Raw genomic sequence first — 19,077 nt, 5'->3', positions numbered from 1 at the left:
TTTGTTTTATCAGATTATAATTATTTATTCAGTCAACAAAAATCTGAGCACCTACAGTATGTGTTTTCAGGACTGAGAAATGGACATCATCACCCAACAGTCTTCAAAAGGAAATGACTTCAGTCTGAGCCAGCAGCTGAGGACTAGCTTCCAGTCCCACTCAGACCCTGACTGTGCAGCCCCGAGGGAATTGCTTCCCCTCTCTGGGATCTGGATTTTCTGTGTCTGTGTGAACCCCAGGCTCCAAGTTCCTGTGAGTTTGCCTGATGCTGCTAATGCTACAGAAAATCTCTTTGGGGAAGTTAGTGAATGCAGAGGACTCCCACTCCTGAGAGGCAGTCTGGGACTCTGAAAGGGACGTGTGGGGAGTCCTGCTGCCTGGAAGAAGAGAGACCCTGATGTGTTGGTAAAGCAGAGAGGACTTTCTTTTTCTTCTGGCTGCATCTGGTTTCACCTCTCTCTTTGAACATTTGTGATATGAATTCTTTTTCCTGGTCACTCTGTCACTCATTTGTCAGTTCACCCAGCATCTCATTACCTTATTAATATATTTGTTCCTTTTGTTACTGGCCTTATGAATTTTTTAAGAAAGGGGGAATGTTTATGATAAGAATAAAGAGGACCCAAGAATAAACAGAGTCTAGAGTAGCTGAACTTCTTAAATGACTGGAGCCAGCAACTGATAAGACACGAGAAACCTTGTGGGCTGCCTTTCTTCCACCTCCACCACCACCTGCCCCCTGTGGGCCACAACAGCCCTTATCTCAGATTCTCTCTGCACATCACTAGATCCTTTCGTCTTTTATATTTATTGGTTTCTCTCCCTTTTTACTGCCATGTTCACAGTTTAAAGCACTGTTAGTTTTTGTGTTTTGGGGGGTGTTTTTTTTTTTTTTTTTTGGCTTGGAAAACTGATATGCCCTTTAAATTATTCTCCCTACATTCATTCGTGCCCATTCCATTTGTTCTCACTGTTGCCAGAGTAATGTAATGAAAATGAAAATTGTACTCAATGGTGTTCTGTTGCTTCTAGGATAATCAGCTAGAGAGGATAAAAATCTTAAGCATAATGTGGGACTGGATTATGATTCACCCCCACTCGTGCCCTTGGTTGTGGCAAGTCTTTCATTGGAATCACACAGCCCTGGCCCAGCTGCTCTCAGGGTTGGCAAAGGGGCTGATGAACAGAGAGAGAAATGTGAGCACACACTTTAAGAACCAGTGTGTGATCGATCACTTCTCTTTTCCTGCTTCCATAACAAAGCCAGTATTCCAGATAGAGTTGGCAGCCTGAGTCCAGAGAGCAGATACCCGGAGCAGAACCATGTAGACATGCAGCATGAGAGACGATTTAACCTCATTGTAATTTGTTACACATGGATAACAAATCCTTTAAAGTCAGGTGGGTTCCATTCTTTTCTCTTAAAAATAACTGAAGGAATTTCTAATCAACCTGATTATGTTTTCATTGTCACAATCTTGCATGGATTTCAAATAATGAAATGACAACACCACATCACAACTTTTCATATCCCTGGCTATTTTTGTAAATAAGTTTTCTTAATGCCTGCACCTTTAAAATAAAAAAAATAGAATTAAAACTGATAAAACTTATCTCTGTGAAGCAGTAAATAATTTATGAGTACATGAATTAATTGGTAATATTTTAGATTTATAATGGTAAGCCTTTAGTGGCAGTAGTAAATACATACATGTACACATGCTTGCACACACACAAGATTAGCTCATAAAAATGAAGACTTAAAAGAAAATTTTACATAAACTATTAAAAGTGTGTATTTTATATTTTAAATTTATTAAGTGCAAATTTTTCTAACAAATATTATAATATTCTACTTATACTTTTTACTAATCTCTCCTCCTTTATGTGGCTCAGAGAATAGTTTTTCTTTTTAGACCAAATGATTTTTTAAATACTAGATAATATTAATAAAGGGAATAAAAGCAAAAGAACAAAGTTTACTCTATGCTTTCCATATGATCTTCATTTTATATTCTCATCTATATAATCATCCTAAAGCCAGAACTTAAGATAATTAATAAAAAGAGTAATCATGTTAAATTAAGATTTGGAAATGGTCTGTAATATTTACTTAAATATTTGTTATGTCAAGTTAGTGAGAAAATAGATATAATGTGGAGAAAAATGTTAACAAGCCAGAAAAAAAGAAAAGATGAAACATACTCATAGGGCAAAATTTTCACTGAAGTTAATCTTGAATTTGACACCTAAAACTGAGTGCTTTAATCAAACATACTATATGTTCTCTTTGGCCTATAACATTTTGCTAATTGTAACCATACCTCAAATTTTAAAAATCACTTTAAATGCTGATTTTAAAAAATAGATTACAATAATATTTTCTGGATTTTAATTTTTTTAGTCTATTTTGAAGGAAAAATTGCAGGAACTTGTGAACTTATATATTTAACAATCCCTTTAAATAATTTCAGATGTTCCAGATGGTTGTCTCTATTAGCCAGGTGGACTAATTCTCATAATAATTATAAATTGTCAATGTCTTAATGCCATAAATATTGAATACTTAGTAAGCCCAATGTATGTTGTTGAAAGGAAAGTGGGCAGATTCTTCTCCATGTAGTCATTCAGTAATCCAGTTGGTTTCCAGTCTGTTCATCCCTTTCTTCTAAGTCCAGGAAATCCTCTTCACTCTATCAGACAAAAGAATGAAAATGATAGGTGAGAGGTTTTATGAGCCAGGCCTAAAAGTAGCAGCATCATCGACCTCTCATTGCATTAGCCAAAATTCAGTCAAATGGTCATACTTAATAAAAAGAAATGTTAAAAACGGTTGTATGGCTGCTTCTCCAGGAAGAAGAGGAAAAAACCCATTAGTGATCACTAATAGTGTTGCCACAGTGGCTAAAAGATTTTTAATATACGACTCCGGATATAAATATTTAGAAGGTTAGAACTAACTTCCACAATTCTTTATGTGAGGAGCTATTAGGTAAAAGCTGCTATCAGGTAAAAACTTTCAGTTATAGTTTTAAATTAAAAAATGAACCTAAAATATTGGAACATAGTATTTAATGTGAAATCTGACATAATCACAACAGAATGAGGAATTACTACTGTTGATTCAAGAACAAAGTAATTTGGTAGTTCAATGTTTGTGGAATGTATTCAAAGGATGGTTGCCAAAAAAAACACTATAACATCAATATCACTCATTGCATAGTTTAAGTACTGTTATTGGATTTGTTTTTGTGTTAGTATAGAAAATAAATAAGTAATTACATTAGCTTCCATCAAGTTTTTATTTAGATGGAAAATTATATGGCTCATTAAGTTGTAAAAGAAAAAAGAGCTCAACTATACTTTGAGTGGTTAAAAGAATTAAGTGGCTATGTTGCAAAGAAATGTTAATAAGATCAATACAGAAGCATACTTTTAATTTTTACATTTTATTTAGTTATTTGGGGAATGCATACTTATTTTATTATTAATTTTTCAGTATGTAATACACATGGTAAATACATATATTTAAAAAATTAAAAGAAAAATGGCATATAGTGAGAAGACTTATTAATACCTCTTGGCTAATCACCCTGTTCCAAACTCTGATCCCAACAAATAAACACTTTTTTTGTTTCTGATCTATTAATCCTTCCAAAGATTCCCTTTGCAAATATAAGCAAAGATGATAAATGTTTCACCCTACCTTTTTCTTACATGTGATTTTGCATAACAAGCATTCTATTCTGTACCTTGTTACATTCTCAGTAATGATAAAAACAAAGGAAAATTACAGTGTATTTATAGTGAACATAAAAATACTGCAATTTAAGACCAAGATTGAGAAAAGTACCTTTAGGATTAAGAAAAGTACCTTTCGGATTGAAACACATATACTCTTTTATTTTTTTATTTTATTTTATTTTTGTGTGTGGCAATCACTGTTTGTAACCCATGACATTGTTTTCATACTTCCTTCTTCCTAATAGAACTCCTGTTTTTTAAGGCAGCAACATGCCTGTTAATTACATGGTTAACATATCAGCCTCCTTTACAATTGCAGGCATCCATATGATGATATTCTGGTTAGTGAGGTAGAGTCCCTATAAAGGGCTTCCCTTTCTTGTTCACAAGGACAAAGCTCACTTAGGAAAGCCCGTCCCTTCTCCCTTCTCCCATCTTTTTGCCTGGACTGGACACACATGGCCTGGAGGTTCGATACTCATTTTGTGACCATGAGGCAGGAAGTATAAGAGTAAAGGTCTACACACACAGGGTTGAAGGTCACAAAGATGAAGAGGTCTTGGGTGCCTGATGACACTAAACAAAATGCTAAGTCCTGTCCTCCACATTCACAATGAAAACAATTTGGTGATTTGGTTATAGGGGATGAGGCAGAGGAGAGAGGTCACAAAAATGTGGTTTTCTTTGTTTGGGCGCATGAGTTGCTTGCTAAGGCACGAAAGGACAGGCATCATATTTTATTGTGTTGTGATTAACCGTTACTCATCATCATCTTTCCCCACCAGGCAGTGAATTTTTTGGTGAGGGACCTTTTTCACTATTGTTTCCTTCACATTCATTGCTTGTGAGGTTAAGCATAAACCTCTCTTTATTTATGAAAGCATAAATATTTGTTAAAAAAGAAACAAAGAGAGGATAACAAGCACAGTTTGGGACACAGTTAATGATGTCTGTGGGAATGGCAAGTTTGGAGCTAATACTAATGGTTAATATTATTTAAGCACTCACTATGTGCCAAAAATTTTACTAGTTTTACATGCATTAACTCACTGAATCTTCAAAAAATAGAAAACGAAATATTATTAGGTAGAGATTAGCATTATATCCATTGTTTAAGATGTGGAAATTAAGGTATCAAGACGCTAATTAACTTGGCTGCGGTTACACAAGTATGAACCCAGAGGTCAGAGCATATCCAGTAGGGGGGCTGGATCCTAATTCAGTGGGTTTGGTTTCAGAGCTCATAAGCTTAACCATGAGCTCATGAGCTATACTGTATACTATCTCTCCTAGCTACGTGTGACACAGGATATACTAGTATATATACATGCATTTATATGACTTAGAATCATTTTTCAAGCCAGAATTGGAATAAGGAAAATTATGCGTCCCGACTGAGATGTCTCCAGGAAAGCTGGACCAGCTGTTGTTAGGAAGCCTCCTTGTAAGGTGACTATGTTCACCAGAATCTAGGATCTAGCTGTCAGAGAAGCAAGTCAAAACTTTAGATTTGATTATGTTGTTGCTGTTAATTTAGCTTAAGGGAGTTGACTCACACTAATTCATAAGAGACTCAGTCATCAAAATCAGAATGCCAATGGACTCATTTGAAATGAGAAAGTTAATAGAAGGTGGAATAAACATCCGCACCAAGCAAGCAATGTTCATAAAAGGTTCTTAGGAAAAAAAACAAAAACAAGGTATGTTAGTTAAAATATTTGAATGCTTAAAGGCACTAGGATCTTACATGCTACATTTCAACAGTGATATACACCTGCCAGGTAGGCTTGACTGAGAATCCGCAACCCTGACTTCTGAGTGCTCAGCCGGTTTCTGCCTCTGTCACCCTTTTCTGTACTTGCTATGCTGTCTGATTTGAGTCCTTCTGGTTGACATATTCTTCCCTTAAACTTCAGTTAAAGCATGGTAACATGACTGAGCATTTTCTCCCTAGTAGATGTGTTCCTTTATGGTTAAGTCTGAAAGGACAACCTGAATTGTTTCTCCAAGTTCTTTGTCTCTTCCTACATCCCCTTCACCTCTACAACTCACTGATTTTCATCTGTTTTTCAGTTACAGAACAGGAAACAGTATTTAACGCGTGCGACCTCTCCTTTAAGACTAAAACCTCCATCTGTGCCTTCGTTTCCCACCCCTTCTGTACTTTTAGGACCCTGACCACTCTCGCTTATCTATCTTCTCTTCTGCAGTTTCAACCTCAACTTCACCAACTTATAAACATCATCAAGTTTCTATCATAATAAAAACACAAAACAAACAAATGCCTAAATTTCATGTTCCCTTTTTTAAAAAAAAAAAAAAGAGCAGGGAGCTCTCCTCGGAGCCTGTGTGCCCTTCCAATACTGCTATGCCTCCTCTAAGCCACAGCAAACCACTCTGACAGGTTGATCTGCATCCACTATTTCCACTTCCTTACTTCTGTGACCGCTAATTGGCAGCAATCCAGCCTTGGCTCTCACTGCTTCAATAAATACACTTTGGCACACATCCCCGTGGCATTCCACTTGTCACATTCACTGACTGTGCTTTGCATTGCATCTTACTTGACCTCATTAGCACTTGGCACTCTTGAACACTTCCTTTGCAGAGCTCTCACCTCTTTCCCCCAGGACACCATTTCTCCTAGTTTCTTTCTACATTTTCTTCCTCATTTACTTTATGTGTTGTTCTTTCTTTATCTGCCCCTTAAATCTACGTGTTCCACAGGGCACCATCATTGGCCCTTTGTTATCCAGTATCTATCTATCCTACCTCTGAGATCATTTCCATTTCAATGGTTTCAACAGTAATTGTATATCTAATACTGATTGCCCTTTATCTTCAACTGCATGGTGGACATATCCACCAAAGGACATTTCAAAATCCTCATTCCCAACTGAAATATAATATTTCCCTCAAGTATTTAATATTTCCCTTTCTCTTCTTGTCCATCATACCATTTATCCAACCAAACCATAAACCTGGGAATTATTCCAAACTTTTCTATTATCTCGTTATTAAATTAGTGAAAACCTCCAACTCTATTCATTCTATTACTATACTTCTTTGGTAGTTTTGACATTCTCTTTATTCGTCAAAAGCAGAGAGGGAAATTCTCTAAGTTTTCATTTTTGTTTTACGATACTTTCCCTCAAGATTGAAAAATCTCATATAAGAGATTTTTAGTAATTAATAGTGTTGCTTTGCCAATAGATCTTCTCTATTGACAGAAAACATCTCCCTTATCTTCCTTTGTTGGGAATGAGTATACCCTCTCTCACTTTAGATGAGATGCTAGGTAGAAGCAGAGAGAACCCACTACAGTCATATTTTACTAACAAACACACTAATGTAAGTATTTAAGTATTATTGCCAGATAAAATATAATATGCCTAGTTAAATTTGACTTTCAGGTAAACAACAAAAATATTTTAGTATAAGCATGTCCCATGCAATACTGGGACATACCTATACTAAGAAAATTCATGGCTTATCTGAGATTTAATTTAACTGGGCATTAACTAAATCTGATAACCCTAGTTTAAGCTCCTTTTCTTCTAAATATGTACTCTCTGGAATGCAGAGGTCTGGGGGAAGAAAGTCTGGGGACCTAGGGTCACTGGGTGGTCATTATTGTCACACCCAAAAAAAAGAAATGCTGAAACCATCTTCAATCTCTACCATCTTGGGATTTATGTCAGTTGCCCCGGGCCTATGAAACACCCAACCAGCCTTTCATTAAGAGGATATCATATTTACTGTTCCACCAAAGTCTTCATTATCCAAACCCTGGAGCATGTCTAGATCAGGATTGTGAAGCCTGCCCATTTTCCCTGCCAAAGACTTGCCATCTTGTAGAGGTAATGCCTACCTCTTGAGATTTTAAGTTTTATTAGTTATCCCCCTGCCCTCACTTTTATTTTGTTGCCTGATTCTACCTACCCTTGTATTGTCTATAGGAACCATTCAAGCCACCATTCAAAATTCTTTCCCCCATCTCTGGAAGAGCTTCCCTCTATGTGTTCCCAGTTTGGATGCTAATGGATACAAACAAGAAAAAAAATGGGTCAAAAAAATCTCTAAATAATCCCCAATATTAATATATTATATTGTATCAGTGAAAGGGCACTACAGATTATTTGATTCCTAATATTTAAAAATTATTTTGAACTCTGAAATAATGCAGTGAAATTAGCATGTTATTAATAGATATTCATTCCTTATTGAATAGGACTGAAGAAAATCCTAGAAAATTCTAGATACTTGAACCATAGAATGTCCAAGCAGGTATATTTACATAATATCTAGCTCGCTATAAAATAATAACCAGTGTAATTTGCTAAGGTCACACTCTGTGTTAGACACCAGGTGGGACAGTATGGAGAAGAAGGACATCCTTGCAGTTTTTGTGAGTAATCAACATAGTAATTCTAGTAAGGTGGTCATTATTATACTTGTTTGTCAGATGAGGACATAGAAAATCAAGTTATTTATCTAAGACCACACAGATTAGGGCTGCTTGACTCCAAAACTCCTTCTCTTTCTGTTATACCTCACTCCCTCATGGTATAGAGGAGGACATATGCCCAAGTCTTTCCAGAGTGATTACTTGTTATAGCTAAACTCCACAAACAGATCAACACAACTTTTAAATTAACAAGCAGTGGAGATTCATTAATCATTTTAATATTAATAAATTCAGAACAGTTTAAATTATGAGGTTCTTGAGCCAAATTGTTGGGAATTGTATTAAAATGATGAATGGCCAAAACATCAAAGTTGGAAAAAATTAAGAAGGCAACCTATTTAAAAATGTTTTGTATTTCTTTTCCAGGGTGAAAATCTGGTTCTTTTTTTAGAACAGTTGGTAGCTCCTGACACCATGTGGCCACTTCATGTATTGCTCTAAATGTTTTTGAAGACAAATGGTCCTATCAGCAAGGGAAAAAAGCAACAATAAAATTAATGCATATTGTGAGATACATTATTTCATTTGTTGCCATTTAACAATTTAGGAACTGAATATTGTGGTTAAAGAGACCAGTGGATGATTATCAAGTTCTTCATGTCTGTACTTTTAAACATTTATTCCAGTTTTGCTGGTGTTGGCATGTGTCCTATTCTTTTTAAAAATATGTTTTTATTGATTTCAGAGAGAAGAAGGGAGAGGGAGAGAGAGATAGAAACATCAATGATGAAAGAATCATTGATCATCTGCCTCCTGCTTGCCTCACACTAGGGGTCGAGCCTGCAACCCGGGCCTGTGCCCTGACCTGGAATCGAACCATGACTTCCTGGTTCATAGGTCGATGTTCCACCACTGAGCCATGCCAGCTGGGTTATGTACGATTCTTAACAGTAAGCCCAAAGGTTTGTATGGTCCCTTTTGAGCAAGCTAAGCAGCATTATAGCATGGCAACAAAGAAATATTGGTTTTAGAATCACATGAACTTCAATGCATCCCTCTTCTTCGGCCTCTACCACTGTATTGCTGAGACCTCTTCTGGCCACAGTCTAGCACTTACCCCACAGTAGCATATCCAGAACATTAAGGTGCCACCGGGTTCACTAGCTGATGCCCCCACAGCTGGGCATTGTCAATGCCTCCACCACCACAGCTGATTTCTTGGAACCTCCCTAGTGCCAACGGACACCCTGTTCCAGACTACAGATCCAGCAGGCCCAAGGGAAACTACACTTTATTACCCACAAAAGCTGAAAGGATGTACTGCTCCTTTGTTAGGTGAACTCTGTCTCATGAGCATCAAAGCGCTGCCTTGCACCTCAGTGCCTAAAAGAACTCGGAATGAAACAGGCTCTTGAGAGTCTGTCACCGGACCTGCCTGAATTCCAGCAGTGAATGCCACTTAGTCATAAACTGATGTCTCTTCGGCACTCTTAACGTGTACTCTAGGTTTCAAATTTCAACCATTACGGTTGTGACAACTACACAAATATTCTATAGATACAGGAGGACAGAGATCTATAGTTTTCTGAGGATCTCATCAAAATGTAAGGTCAGCTGAAACCGGTTTGGCTCAGTGCATAGAGCGTCGGCCTGCGGATTCCGGTCAAGGGCATGTACCTGGGTTGCGGGCACACCCCCGGGTTGCGGGCCCATCCCCAGTGGGGGGTGTGCAGGAGGCAGCTGATCGATGTTTCTCTCTCATCGATGTTTCTAACTCTCTATCCCTCTCCCTTCCTCTCTGTAAAAAATCAATAAAATATATTTAAAAAAAAAAAGTAAGGTCAGTGAGAAGTCTAATGCCATGAGTATAAACTTCACAATCCAATTATTTGCCCTTGTTTCTCTCAGGTGTGAGCCATTGCAGATGCTCTACTCAGCTTCAGCGGTCCAGGAAGTGCACAGATACAGCTCAGCTGAACATGCTGACAAACCTGGAGAACCATCAGAGAGGAGGGGAGAGATAAACACCTTAACTTTAAAAATATGTCACAGGTGACATTGGGGAAATTATTGGCTTTGGAGTGTCTTTTGTGAGAAAACGGAAAAGTCAGTGTTTATGAAATAAGCAGCAATAGAAGGTTAGTTTTTATTGTGCAGCATCTGTTAATATTAAGTATTTTTTCTCTCTTTTACCTCATTTTGAACAAATGAGTTTGCCTGCATGCTGGACATGTTCAGTACATGTGAATAGCCTATGAATAACATCTACTAGCTTTTAGGGACCTGGATGTCAGAGTACTTTGGGATTTTAAAGTGTTCCTAAATCATGTCCTTTTGAGTACTGGACTTTCTAAGGGACACAGTGAAGACCAATACCTACTAGCTGTTCATTTCAGGTAAATGGATTGATTGACTCTTGGTCTTTTGGTTATGATTTTATAATATGGGGGTAGAAAACAACAAAGAATGGGATGGCTCTTAAATAAAACAATGAAAACATTTATCATCTGTCCTTTGAATGTAGAATTTAGTTTTAATTTCATAATCTGCTAGCAAACATGATATATAAATAGTGTATTTATATATGTGTGTATATATATATATAATTTTATATGTGTGTATATATGTATAAATGTAGATAGTATAATTTTAAAATTCCATTTTACAATTTTCTGATTCTAAGGTGAAATCATGCATTTAGTAATTTTGGGAGTGGGGGAAGTATTGTGTTTAATTGTGTTTATTTAATTGTGTTAAATATTGTGTCTGATAAGAGTTTCTAAAATTAAATTTTTTCTGGTTTTTAACTCTTAAACCATTGTTATTTAAATGTCCAAAAATGCTTTAAATTCTTTTCTTTTAAAATTAGAATTGCCGATACCTTGAGCTTTGAGAAGCGTTTCTTAGAAATAAGTCCCATGTTTAAACTTTTTTTTTTAAATGTGCTATTGGATGTTAATTTTTACACAGTTCTGGGCACTGTTCACAATATAAGGAAAGTATTTTTAGATCAGTGGAATGTTAAACATTCTGAATTTAACATGAATATAGCACACTTCTTTTTGATTCACAAAATAAAATTAGATTTTTCAAAGTAAAAAAAGTGTCACAGGTAATGCTTTATTGTATATACATGTTTTAACTGACAAGAGGAAATTTGGGGGCAATATTTAAGGTACCCAAAAGAATGCATACATACTTTATAGCTGATAGCTCAATTGCTGTTTCTATCTTTTCAGATTTAACTCATTGGGATTAACAATTATTCAAAGTATGTATACCTTTTTCATTTTTTGGGGGGGAGGGAGGGCATCTGTATAAGTTTAAGTAGAATTATGCTTTTCTATTAATATTAGAAACCCAGTGCACGATTCGTGCCCTGGTGGGGTCCCTCGGCCTGGCCTGCAGGGATCGGGTTGAAACCAGCAGTCCGACATCTCCCGAGGGGTCCTGGATTGTGAGAGGGCACAGGCCAGGCTGAGGGACCCCACTGGTGCACGGATCTGTGCACCCAGACTCTAGTATGCATATAAGATCTTTGGTTAATCTCTTCCCGCCTTCCTACCTCCCCCTCGTCCTTCTGAGAATCATCAGTCTATTCCATGTTTCTATGCCTGTGGTTTCCACTCCTGCATTGAGCATTTGCCCCCTAGTGGTCAGTGCGTGTCATAGCTAACGGCCAGTTGGCCGGTAGCTTAAGCTTTTATATATATAGATTTTCCTCTGACTGAACTAAATCAGAATTTATCATATATATTTCAGTTGTATTTCTTTTTGTTGGAACTTTTGAAAAACTTTACATAAATATATTGCACAAGCTTTTCTGTATAAAAGGGGCTGTTTCTGAGTGCTTTCTTGATTGATCAATGTCATAAAAACTATCCTTCTAAGTGAGTTTTTATAAGTTCAATCAATGAAACCCAGTTAATCAATGACAAGAGTAGTTCAAATGCATCACAACTATGAGTCATGATATTGATATAAATGTTTTATATGAAACTGTCAGCACTGGGTTGAGTTATATTGTAATATTTTAAAAATATTTGTTGAAAGGATGATTTTGGATTGTTAGATTCCAGGGAGAAATTCAAAATAGCTTGCTTTTCCAGTTTTCATGGAAGAAGGTGCTATGTTTTAGAGAATTATAAAGAGAAAAGTAAGTAAATAAAGTTTATTAGAAAACAAGAGTCTTTTGAGATAAAAATGCATTCCTGATAGTATATGAAAAGGAAAAAAAATAGTAACTTTCCAGTGGAGCATCCTGCAGACACCACTGTAGCCAAATGATGAAGGTTAAAATCAACACTAGTGTCGTATGTTTTTGTTTTGTTTTGTTTTTACTGGTGTCATATGTATATCATGTATCCCCTGACATCATGAAAGGAGACACTTCACCTCTGTGACATTCCTTGAAAAACCAAATGCATCAGCATAATCATGAGAAACTTATCAGACTAACCTGAATTTAGGGTCATTTTACAAATGTTTGATCAGTATTCCTCAAAACTGTCAAGGTTGTGAAAGATAGGGAGAGGCTGAAAATCTGTCATTAAATATTTATAGAATTAATCAATGAGTGAATCTGATTAGTTATAGTCTTATAGAATTACTAACCTAAGAGGATGGGATTCAGTGGCAAATTGGGATGTCTTGAGCTTTAAACAATACTCCAGGACAGTGAGAACTAAAGGGATACATGTCCGGAGAGTGGTGGTTCAGTGGGCATGAGAGGATGAGGGAGGCCCTTCAAGGGGATAAATGGGTAAATAAATGAAGTCAGAGAGACAACTCCAATATCCAGCTTTACTAATGATGTCCCTGAAAATGAACTTTTATAACTTCCTCTGAAACCAGCCTCATGGTAAAAACATCACCAGTGAATCCAGCTTGCTTAAGTTCTCCAGCTCTTGACATGTGACAACTGAAGCATGTGGACCATGAATCCCTTCATGCAACTTTGTATCCTTCCAGAAAGGATGGTGAACATATAATTTACTGTTCTCACATGGACATATTAATAAGCATCCTTTAAGTGTCCATGAGTCATCTTGTTAAGTGTCTATAGCGATAGGCTGGCCCTGATAAGGTGCAGGCCTTCAATCTGGCTATTAATTCGAGAAAAGAAAGGGATGGTCATGGGAAATATTAGAAAAAAATTATCATTGATAGAACTTGATGACTGACGAGAAATAAAGTGAGAGAAAACATAGTCAATGAGTTTAGATGGACTCAAAACAATTATGGTTAAACATTGTAAGGAGTCAAGAAAGGAATCTGGATAAGGAAAGGGCGATGCTGAAAAAAGATGAATTCAGTTTTCAGAATATTGGATATTTGGAGATAAAATGACATCTAAATAGAAATGTCTAAATGCTACTTAAAATAGTAGGAATATGGTTTTAGAGGCCTCTCCATGGAGGTGATTTGTAAACACTTGAGAGAATTCATTCATTTTACACTTACTTATGTATTCCAATGTTTCTTGCATTAGGCAAGAAACTGGGATACAAAGAAGAATGATGAAATTATTATAGAGTCTTCAAAAAAGACCTGATAAACCCAACTAGCTGTAGAAACAGATTTGGGAAAATGTATGGCACGGTAAAGAAATTAATTTTCAAAGCTCAATGGAGAAAGAAGAAACAAGGAGGCTTCAGAAAGGTGATGAATGAAATAATCATTGAAGGATAGAAATAAGAATCGTGCCTGGCTGGTGTGGCTCAATGGTTTAGTGTTGACCTATGAACCAGGAGGTCACGTGTTGATTCCTGGTCAGGGCACAAGCCATGCCTGGATTGTGGGCTCAATCCCCAGTAGGGGGCGTGCAGGAGGCAGCCGATCAATGGTTCTCTCTCATCATTGATGTTTCTATCTCTCTCTCCCTCTCCCTTCCTCTCTGAAATCAATACAATATTGAAAGAAAGAAAGAAAGAAAGAAAGAAAGAAAGAAAGAAAGAAAGAACGAAGGCAAGGCAAGGCAAGGGAAGGGAAAGAAGGAAGGAAGGAAGGAAGGAAGGAAGGAAGGAAGGAAGGAAGGAAGGAAGGAAGAAAGGAAGGAAGGAAGGTGGGAAGGAAGGAAGGAAGGAAGGAAGGAAGGAAGGGAGGGAGGGAGGGAGGGAGGGAGGAAGGAAGGAAAACTGACTCTTCTTAAGACAATTGACACATGCCTGGGGAGGGGTAAATTCAGAAAAAAGATGATGGCAAAAAGAAGTGACAATCAACTTCACGTGGGGGAAGCAGGAGAAACTCTGTTAATACTACAGTGAATAAGATAATTAAACTTTTATTCACAAACCTTTCCTATTTTGTTTATTGCAGTATTCCCAGAAGTTAATATTATTAAAATATGAGTTTAATTTTAATGTGTTGACCTGGAAATATGACCAGTCTTTAAATGAAAAAAGCAACAGATAGAGTGTGTCAAGAACTATTGCCAAATTATTTTAAAAATGCATTAGGGCACCAACTTATACCATAGACAAAAATAAACTCAAAATGGATAAAGGACTTAAATGTAAGATGGGAAACCATAAAAATACTAGAGGAATCCAAAGGCAACAAAATCTCAGACATATGCCAAAACAACTTCTTCACTGATACAGCTCCTAGGGCATTGGAAAATAAAGAGAAAATAAACAAATGGGACTACATCAAAATAAAAAGCTTCTGCACAGCAAAAGAAACCATCAACAAAACAACAAGAAAGCCCACTGCATGGGAGAACATATTTGCCAATGTTATACCTGATAAGGGTTTAATCTCCAAAATTTATAGGGAACTCATACAACTTAGCAAAAGGAAGATAAACAATCCAATCAAAAAATGGGCAAAGGACCTAAATAGACACTTTTCAAAAGAAGACATTCAGAAAGCCAAGAGACATATGAAAACATGCTCAAAGTCACTAATCATCCGAGAGATGCAAATCAAAACAACAATGAGGTATCATCTCACACCTGTCAGAATGGCTATCATCAACAAATCAACAAATAACAAATGCTGGAGAGGATGCGGAGAAAAGGGAACACTCGTGTACTGCTGGTGGGAATGCAGACTGGTGCAGCCACTATGGAAGACAGTATGGAGTTTCCTCAAAAAGTTAAAAATGGAATTCCATTTGACCCAGTGATCCCACTTCTAGGAATATATCCCAAGAAACCAGAAACACCAATCAGAAAGGATATATGCACCTCTATATTCATAGCAGCACGATTTACCGTAGCAAAGATCTGGAAACAGCCTAAGTGCCCATCAGCAGATGAATGGATTAGAAAACTGTGGTACATCTACTCAATGGAATACTATGCTGCTGTAAAAAAGAAGGAATTCTTACCATTTGCAACAGCATGGATGGAACTGGAGAGCATTATGCTAAGTGAAATTAGCCAGTCAATGAAAGAAAAATACCACATGATCTCACTCATTTATGGACAATAAAGACCATTATAAACTTATGAAAAAAAAATAGATACAGAGGCAGAGCAGCATCAAACAGACTGTCAATCTACAGCGGGAAGACTGGGGAGGGTCGGGGGGCAGGAAGGGGGGGTAAGAGATCAACTGAAGGACTTATACGCATGCATATAAGCATTACCAATGGACATAAGACACTGGGGGGTAGGGGCGACCGGGTGAATGTCAAGGAGGGGCGGGGGAGAGAAGGAGACGTATGTAATACTCTTTGTAATACTTTAAGCAATAAAAAAAATGAAAAAAATGCATTAGGGGCTTTGTTGGCCATTTGCCATATTTCAATGTTTTTGTTCATCTGTGAAAATATGGGCTTGCTAAACGTTCACTGAAAGAGCATGCTATAGTAAGATATGGGCCATTCTACATCTACATGGTAATTCAAGTATAATATAACAAGGGGAATAAAACAACACAGGACCTTCTCTCTCCTTGATTTCATTTGCATAGCTATAGTGCTTTGTCATGAGACATTCATAGATGCATGCTACTCTCTATTAGAGATCAGAGGGAAATCTATTGCTCAGGGTCTTCCATGAGAAAGTTTGTGATTGGCTAATATCACCATCAATTCTCTATAATAATAAAAGGCTAATATGCAAGTGGTCATCACACCCTCATGCCGTAACAACCAATTAGCAGGAGGCTGCATCCTCACCCGGCGCCAGCCAGGGACATGACTGACGCTGCATCCCTGCCCAGCACTGGCCAGGGACGTGATGTGCCAGTGGGGCTTGATGGGGGCGGGGCCAGCCAGGTCTGTCTTGCCCAATGGGGGTGAGGCTGGCCAAGTCTGGGTCTCACGTGATTTTGAGGTGTGCGTGGGTGGGCGGGGACTTGACTCTGGGTCCCGCAGCGCACCTCAGACTCTGACAGGAGGGAGGAGGGAGCCGGATACCCGCACCCAGGACCCACACAGCAGTGCAGCGGCAGTTAGGGGCGATCAGGCCAGCAGGGGAAGGCAGTTAGGGGCAATTAGGCCAGCAGGGGAGGCCAATTAGGGTCATCAGGCTGGAAGGCAGAGGTGATTAGGGGTGATCAGGCAGGCAGACAGGCAAGCGGTTAGGAGCCAGTGATTCCGGATTGCTAGAGGGATGTCCGACTGCCAGTTAAGGCCCCATCCAGGGATCAGGCCTAAACCGGCAGTTGGACATCCCCTGAGGGGTCCTGGATTGGAGAAGGTGCAGGCTGGACTGAGGGACCAACCTTCCCCCACCCCCCGGTGCATGAATTTCGTGCACTGGGCCTCTAGTCTGGGAATAAAGAGGGAAACAGTCACCTCAAGAAAGAGAACAGTTTGGATCCATATGCTTAATTAGGCAAACCTCCTTCTGTTAGTCTAGACTTTGGGAGTTAGGAGTAAGGGATGGTCTTCAAATTATTGGTTATGATTTTTGAGATGCTGATTCTAATTTTTTATTTTTTATAAAGAACTAAAGTCCAAGAAAAGCCAAGGCTCTCTGGAGGAAAATGGTTAAGTGGTGGGGAATTTCTCTATAAGATATTGAGTGCAACATTGGCACAGAAATAAACAAATTGGCCAAAGTAACAGAATAAAGACCAACATCTATAAAAACTTCATCTATGCAAAGGTTGCATTATAGACTGAGAAAAGGAGGACCTACTTAATAAATAATACTAGAAAAATGTATCACCATGTGGAAAGAATTATTTAAAATTATTTTTAATTTTATATACAATGTATGACTTCATTGTTACTCTAAAAAATATGATAGAACTAAATTTTTTTTGATCACCTCCCCAGTGCTAGCAATTATGCCCCCTTTTCTGGGGCAATAATAATAGCTAACATTTATTTAGTTTGAAATGAAAATTTGGCAGAGACACTATGAGACGAAAGGTAACATATTTCAAAGGTGGTGCTACACCATATGCAACATTTATAAATAAGGTATCAAAAAGCAATTACATGACCCTTATCCCTTAACTAATGTCAATGGTATAAAAGTACTAAGAGTTAGAAATTAGCCCAGCCAGAGTGCATCCTGTTCACTGAGAAGTTGCTGGTTCAATTCCCAGTTGGAGCACATACTGGGGTTGTGGGTTCAATCCCCAGTTGGGGCATGTTCAGAGGGCAGCCAATTGATGTTTCTTTCTCACATTGGTGTGTTTCTTTCTCTCTCTCTCTCTCTCTCTCTCTCTCTCTCTCTCTCTCTCTCTCTCTCTCTCTCTTTCTCATTCTTTCTCTTTCTCTGCTTTCCTCTCTCTAGACATGTCCTCAGGTATGGGTTTTAAAATACTGCTACTACTACTACTACTACTACTAATAATAATAATAATCATGATGATTTTTAAAATGAGTTAGAAATTAGAATGAGGAAGAGTGTCCTGCTGATAAACTTCATTTCCCAGCCTTCTTGCATAAATGAGAACCAAATGAAAGTCATTGGGTGGAGTTTCCAGGAAGCTCAATTGCCCTCTCTCTTTCTCTTGCTTCTAGACTGGAGCTCAGATGGATTGGCTGTAGCTCAAGCAGAAATCTAGGTCAATGAGGAAAACTGAAAATGGAAACACCTGCTACAATTGCTAAAGCAGAAGGATATCAAATATGGGCCCTGGTGACTATGGAGCTGCATGTCAGCCCAAACCACCTACCTCTTGCCTTCCTTTATACAGGAGAGAAATGAACTTCTGTCATGTCTATGCCACTGTTACTCTGTTTCTGACACAAAAGCTGAATGCAAATCCCAACTGACACAAACATGTTACAGAGAAAAGATACTTTGAGGCAAATGATATAAATGATATGTACACATATAGATACAGAATCTCACACATATACACATATGTGCATATATACACATGTATATACTGTATCATGGATGTGTATGCATGCATGTGCATAAGTATGTGTATAAGTAGAGATAGCGTGTGTATATTTAATATATATATCTCATGCTCACACCCATACATGTCCCCTGCAGTTGTTACCATACACAAAATTGACTTAGTAACTCTATTATAATTGCTGTGGGGTAGTCGCTGTGCCATCCTAAGTTGTTGGTCATTTAAAAAAAGAACAAGAAGAAACCAAGAAAGCAGTTATTGTCTATGTGTGCAGCCTTGGGCAGATTTGGAGGCAGGGAAAAGGAGTCACTAACGTTTGTTCAGTGGGAAACTAAAGATTGCTATTCCTTTCCTTTTTCTTTAATAGGTGAGCTAGAGATTTCAAATTATAATTTTTTTAGGGGTGTAAACTAGAGGAAAAAAGAATCATTTACAAAAGGAATAATGATGAACCAAGTTTTTGACTGGTCACAATTTATTTTGTAAGAGTGTCATTAAAATTACTTTCCGTTTTTCTTCCATCTGCCAGGCTGTGTTTTGCTTGGATTATATCAGCACAATTATATTTTTAATAAAAAGCTCCTTCACAGAAAATTGTCACACTTGGTAATATAAGGCTACTTCAATCACCAGAGTGTGAAAATTG

This window comes from Myotis myotis, unplaced genomic scaffold (assembly GCF_014108235.1).
Source record: "Myotis myotis isolate mMyoMyo1 unplaced genomic scaffold, mMyoMyo1.p scaffold_m19_p_16, whole genome shotgun sequence".
Lineage (NCBI taxonomy): Eukaryota > Metazoa > Chordata > Mammalia > Chiroptera > Vespertilionidae > Myotis > Myotis myotis.
This window is presented reverse-complemented; position numbering follows the sequence as displayed.